The following is a 6,000-nucleotide window of genomic DNA, read 5'->3' as shown; positions in this document are numbered from 1 at the left end:
CTCACTGAATTTCTGTAAAATAAATGTTTTGAATCATGTATCTGGAATCTTGAAAATTTCTTTTTGATTAAGATCTATTGTGTTCCTTTGGGGTTTTTTTTTTTTTTTTTTTTTTTTTTTTTGTTTTTTTTTTTTTTTTTTTTTGCTTTTTCGTGTTTCTTTGTCCTAATGTTAATATTTTTAAATCTGATATAACAGTCAGTTCTTCCTATTTTTGCATTTTGTTTCATAGTGGAGAACTTTTTCCTGAAGTTGAGTCTATGGTGTTGGTTGTGTGGGGTACTTTGTATTTGATTCTGGGTGTAGTACGTAGTAAAGTACTATGGTCTCTGTATAATTTCTTTGGCTGTAGACAGTGTTAATAGTATCTGTGATTTCTTCTGTTCATTAGGGTGTGGTTATTAGTGAGGCTGTGGTGAAGATGTGCTGGGGACTGGGATGCCACATGAGACAGTCTTCAGGCTCCAGTGGTGGCAGTGGTGTGCTGAGTGTTCCTATCTTTGTGCCCCAAGGTCGTGTATACTTGCATTTGTGTTGGTGGTTACTGGTGGGCTGATTCCTGGGCCTGCTTGGATGCCAGTAGTGGCAGTGGTTGACTGGGCGGGTGGGTAGGTGGGGTCTTTGTCTCCTGGGCAGCTAGCTTGGCAGTGGCGATGCTGGAGTGATTCTCTGGGTCCCAAGCAGTGTGCATTGTTAGCAGCAGCTATGATAGGCTGGGTAGGATGCCCATAGGTGGTGTTTGTAGGTAGGTGACAGCTAAGGTGATAGCACCCAACCTCAGGTACCCAGGAGGAGTGTGCAGGTGCCCAAGGTGGTGGATTGGGTAAAGGAATTCTCAGGCCCTGGGGCTGCGTTCTCTGTCTCAGTGAGCGGGGTCAATGAAGCTGTCTCTTCATAATTAAATGCTATGCCAACTAGTCCCTTAATTTTGTTTTTGCCTAGAGGACTGAAACATTTATTATAGTTTAGGTCTACTGGTTATTTTTTTCACTCCCTATATGTCTAAAATTCCTTAGTTTGTTTGTTTGTTTTTGTTTGTTTGTTTATTTTTGAGACAGAGTCTCATTCTGTTGCCCAGGCTGAAGTGCAATGGTGTGATCTTGGCTCTCTGCAACCTCTACCTCCCGTGTTCAAGTGATTCTCCTACCTCAGCCTCCTGAGCAGCTGGAATTACAGGTGCGTGCCACCATGCCTAGCTAATTTTTGTATTTTTAGTAGAGACGAGGTTTCACCATGTTGGTCAGGCTGGTCTTGAACTCCTGACTTCGTGATCTGCCCACCTCGACCTCTCAAAGTGTTGGGATGACAGGCATGAGCCACAGTGCCTGGCCTAAAATCCCTTTATTTTTTGATGGCTATATTGAAGGTGTGTTAGCTTAATTTAATCATTACACATGGTATACATATATGAATACATCAAGCAATATCTCCCAGATGTTTTATAATTTGTCAATTGAAATTATACATATCTATTTGAAAAAGGTATTGTTTTCTGGGAATAGAATCTAGTTTCACAGCATTTTCCTTTTAGGACCTTAAAATGTTGCTCATCTGTCTCCTCATTTGCATTGTTTCCAGTGAAATACCTGCTGTCACCTATATTATTATTATTATTATTTTCACTTTCTGCTTTTTCAATTTTCTCTTCTTCTGTGGTTTTCAACAAATACATGGATTTTTTTTTTTTACCCAGAATTATAGAGTGAACTTGAGAAACAATGTATAGGGAGGGCTTTTTGGCTACTGGTTGCAAATTATTAGAAACAGTCATTTGCTACTTGTTTTATTAGGTCACAGGCTAATTTCCTCAGAGTATTCTTGTATTGAAGAATGTCATAATTCATTTTATTGGTCATCTCTAAAACCATAAAAACCCTAGAAATAAACCTAGGCAATACCAGCAGCCTGGGAAACATAGGAAGACCCCATCTCTGCAAAATACTAAAGAATAAATTGAATCTGGTGGCGAGTATACCTGTGGTTCTAGCTATTTGGGAAGCTGAGGTGGAGGATTGCTTAAGCCTAGGAGTTCAAGGTTATAGTGAGCTATGATCATCCCAATGCCTTGGTGTCAGAGCGAGGCCCTGTCTCAAAAAAAATTTAAAAATAAAGAAAGAAAAGAATATTAAGCTTTAAGAGCATTCAAGGGCATATGTGTGAGAAGGTGTCAGTGTGTGCCAGTCCTGTGTATTTTGTGTGTGATTGTGTCATTGTGTGGAAAGTATCTGAGTAAGAACATATGTCAATCTGTGTGGCGGCATCTTTGTGTCTGTGTGTGTTGATGTGTGAGTCTATGTGTGCATTCATTTATTCATTCACTCACTCAACTGGTATATTTAAAGTAACAATCAGGCACTATTCAAGGCAAGGGAAATACAGCTGTGAACAATCGAAATCACTGTCCTTGTCCTCATGAAGCTTGTATTCCAGAGGAGAGAGAGACTATAAGCAATTAAAATAAACACATCTGTAGCTGAGCACAGTGACTCATGCCTGTAATTCCAGCACTTTGGGAGGCTGAAGTGGGAGGACCCCTTGAGGCCAGGAGTTTGAGACCAGCCTGGGAAACATAGCAAGACTCCATGTGTACCAAAAAGAAATACAAACTAGCTGAGTGTGGTGGCACACGCCTGTAGTCCCCAGCTACTTGGGAGGCTGGGGTGGGAGGATCACTTGAGCCCAAGAGTTTGAGGCTACAGTGAGTCAAGACTGCACTACTGCACTCCAGCCTAGGTGACAGAGCACAACCTGGTCTCTGAAAATACATACATAAGTAAATAATTCTTAAATGTTAGTAAAAGCGTTGTGAACAAAAACAAAACAGGGTGGGGTCAGAGGGGATGAGAGACGCCACATGAAGTGGGCAGTGCAGGGACGGGTGGTGGTGGGAATGAGGAGAATGTCAGGGTGGAAGGGAGCCCTGGAGATGAGCTTCCAGGGAGGGGAGCAGCTGTGCAGAGGTTCTGAGGGGTGGACACCTGGGCGTGCTGGATGAACGACGCCGTGGAGGGCCTCAATCTGGCCCCATTGCACAGCCACATCTGGGTAAACTGGGTGGTCACTGGAGAGGGCCTTGCTAAGGAGAGGGATTTTTCATGTAACGTGTTTTGAAAAGATTCTTCAGAACATTCCAAAGGTATTACAGTGGAAATTTTCCTCCATTCCCAGACCCCAGGTCCTCTGCCAGAAACAAGCACGTGACCATGTCTCATGCATCCTTCCTGGAAAGCAGCTGTGCACGTGTTATTGTTGTTACATGAAGAAGGAGCACTGAAAAGAAAGAAGCAGAGGAAGAAAATGCCTCTTCTTTTTGGTGTTCCGCAGTGTTGTCATGAAGGGCTGGAGAGAGGGTTTGCAGGGAGGAGACAGAAACCTCAGGGACGGCACAAGGCTCCAGAGCTTCCCTCTCCTCTCATGGTTGTGGAGTCCCTTGCTGCCCAGAGGTTGCTTTACCCCCAATGATGCTCAGCCCCTGGTTAGCCATCTCTGCCTGACTTAGAGCCCACTTGTGTCTTCTGCTCAGAGAATCTGAGAGCAGCGCGGCGGCGCCCCCCGTGTGGCCACAGGGCTGAGGATGGTAGCCCTGAGGTCCTACCTCACCTGCTCAGCCAAGACCTCTGGGTCTCCCTGGGCTCCAGGCAGCAGGACAGGGGTCTGAACACAAGAGGGCGCGCCTACCTTACGTCAGGGTTGGGATCGGCCGGAGTCTGTGTGGTTCTACTCATGTACGCTTTATTGTATTCCATTGATTTATGCCTATTTTATGCCAATATCACACTGTTTGACGTGATTTATTACCCCAGGCTGTGGGGTCTTGGGGCAGAGCTACCATGCAGTCCATATCTGGTCTATTACAAGACCATCTGAGTGGAAAGGGGACAGTTTGGGCCTCTGGTCTGTCATGCACCCAGCATAACAATCGTTCTTATTTTGACTATGGATGGAATGTTTAATCCATTCCAGCCAGGCATTTGCATCCTGAGACCCTGTTTCAATGGCTAGAGTTTGCCTCAGGTCTTTTACTTCTACTATCGCTACTTTGGTTTTGTCACTGAGTATAGGTGGGGTGATGGTTTGAGGAAGATGTGATAGAGAGGTGGAAGGGGCAATAAAGCAGATTTCAAAAATTTCCTAGGATCCTTTCCTGAGATGTTGGCCCATATACCATAAATACGACTTTGATGAATGGGAAGAGTTTTGGGATACTGCAATAGTAACAGTAAGCTGAATAGGATTACATTGGTTATATGGACAATTAGAAGAGGCATTCCCTTTTGTAAAATGGATATATAGCTTTAAGGACTGGCAAAGACTGGTGGGAGCAGTCCAGCCTGGACCTTTGGTGTCCCATAAGACATTAGGCCAAGTATAACATAGGGACTCTGTTTTAAGGGGACAAGAGTCCCATTCCCACCAGTTAATACGACTACTATTTTTGGGGTTATCATGATCTTTACAAGAATTTGCTATATCTTTCCAATCTGAGGAAGTCCAAGAGGGACAAAGATATTTATCTGAGGCAGTAAGCTGTCTTTGGTCCTGTAAATTTCCACAAGACATGACTAGACAACATCAGAGGTAGTAATTTTGGGCAAACTTGATCTAGTTACATTAACGATGAGATGGGGGCAGTTAAGGAAAAGGAAAGAAGAAAAAGAGATAGATTACATTTTTCTTTGTATCGTTACTCTGGTGGGAGTCGACGGAATAACGGCCCATGTCTCCGGAGAAGGTGATACCTTCTTGACTCGAGTATAATGGGTCCACCCTTTCTCAGTGGTCTGAACTGCTGTTTCAGTTGTTGTGAGCACCAGATAGGGTCCTTCCCAGGTAGGCCCAAGCTTTCCCTCTTTTCAGCCTTTGATAAGGACATGATCTCCGGACTGATGCTGGTGGGCCAGGAATTCAAGGGGTGGAGTCTGTGCTAGGAGACCTTGAGTCCTGAGGGAAGAAAGAGTGGAAGACAGACCAAATACATAATTTCTAAGGAACTGATGTTTTGTTTTGTTCATAGGAAGGTCAGTAGTAGTGCTTAGATAAGGTAACCCGTAAAGAATTTCATAAGGAGACAGGCCAAGATCCCTCTGAGGGGCAGTTTGGATTCTTAGTAAAGCAATGGGACGACATTTTGTCCATGGTAGCCGAGTTTCTAAAATTAATTTGGTTAGATGATTCTTTAAAGTTTGATTCATTCTTTCTACTCTCCCTGATGAAGGCGGAGGCCAGGAAGTATGATATTCCCATTTTATCCCTAATGCTTGGATGAGTCCTTTAATAATGTGTGCAGTAAAGTGGGTCCCATTATCTGAATCAATATTCTCTATTATTCCAAACCTGGGTATGATATGTTCTAACAGGGCTTTGACCACATTGCTGGCTGTTGCACTTGGAAAAGGGGTGGCTTCTATCCAGTGGGTGGATAGATGGGTGGGTAAGATCATCTACTATTACCAGTAAATACTTAAGGTGGCCTATTGGGGGCATTTCAGTATAGTCGACTTGGACACATTGAAATGGCCTTAACCCAGGATTTCTCCCTCTGGGAGGTTGTCTTTTTAGGGTCTGCTTATGAGATTTTCTGCACACTGTACAACTTTCCACTATTTGCTTGGTGAGGGTGTATATTCCTATGCACCCATAAACCCTAAGGACTACATCACACATGGTTTGAAGACCCCAGTGAGATCCTTGAAGCTGTGACAGTATTTCCCTCATAAGAGGTTTGGATAACATTTCCCTTCCATCTGGTAATAACCACTTTCCTTTTGAGTTTCCTCAGCTCCTAATTTTTTTAGTTTTTTCTGATCTACTTGAGAGAAGATGGGGAGTGCAGCTGGAGATGGAAGACAAGGGGTTAGTCGAAAAATGGGTTCAGCTGGAGAAGAGGCAGCTTACTTAGCTATTTGGTCAGTGAGATTATTTCCATGGCCTTCAAATGGAGGATTCCTGGGACACGTACAACAGCTATTTCTTTTGGCAATTGTAAATTTTCCAGTACTT

Source organism: Macaca mulatta, chromosome 4, assembly GCF_049350105.2.
Source record: "Macaca mulatta isolate MMU2019108-1 chromosome 4, T2T-MMU8v2.0, whole genome shotgun sequence".
NCBI classification, from domain to species: Eukaryota; Metazoa; Chordata; class Mammalia; order Primates; family Cercopithecidae; genus Macaca; species Macaca mulatta.
The sequence above is the reverse complement of the archived record's forward strand: the minus strand, read 5'-3'. Positions refer to the sequence as shown.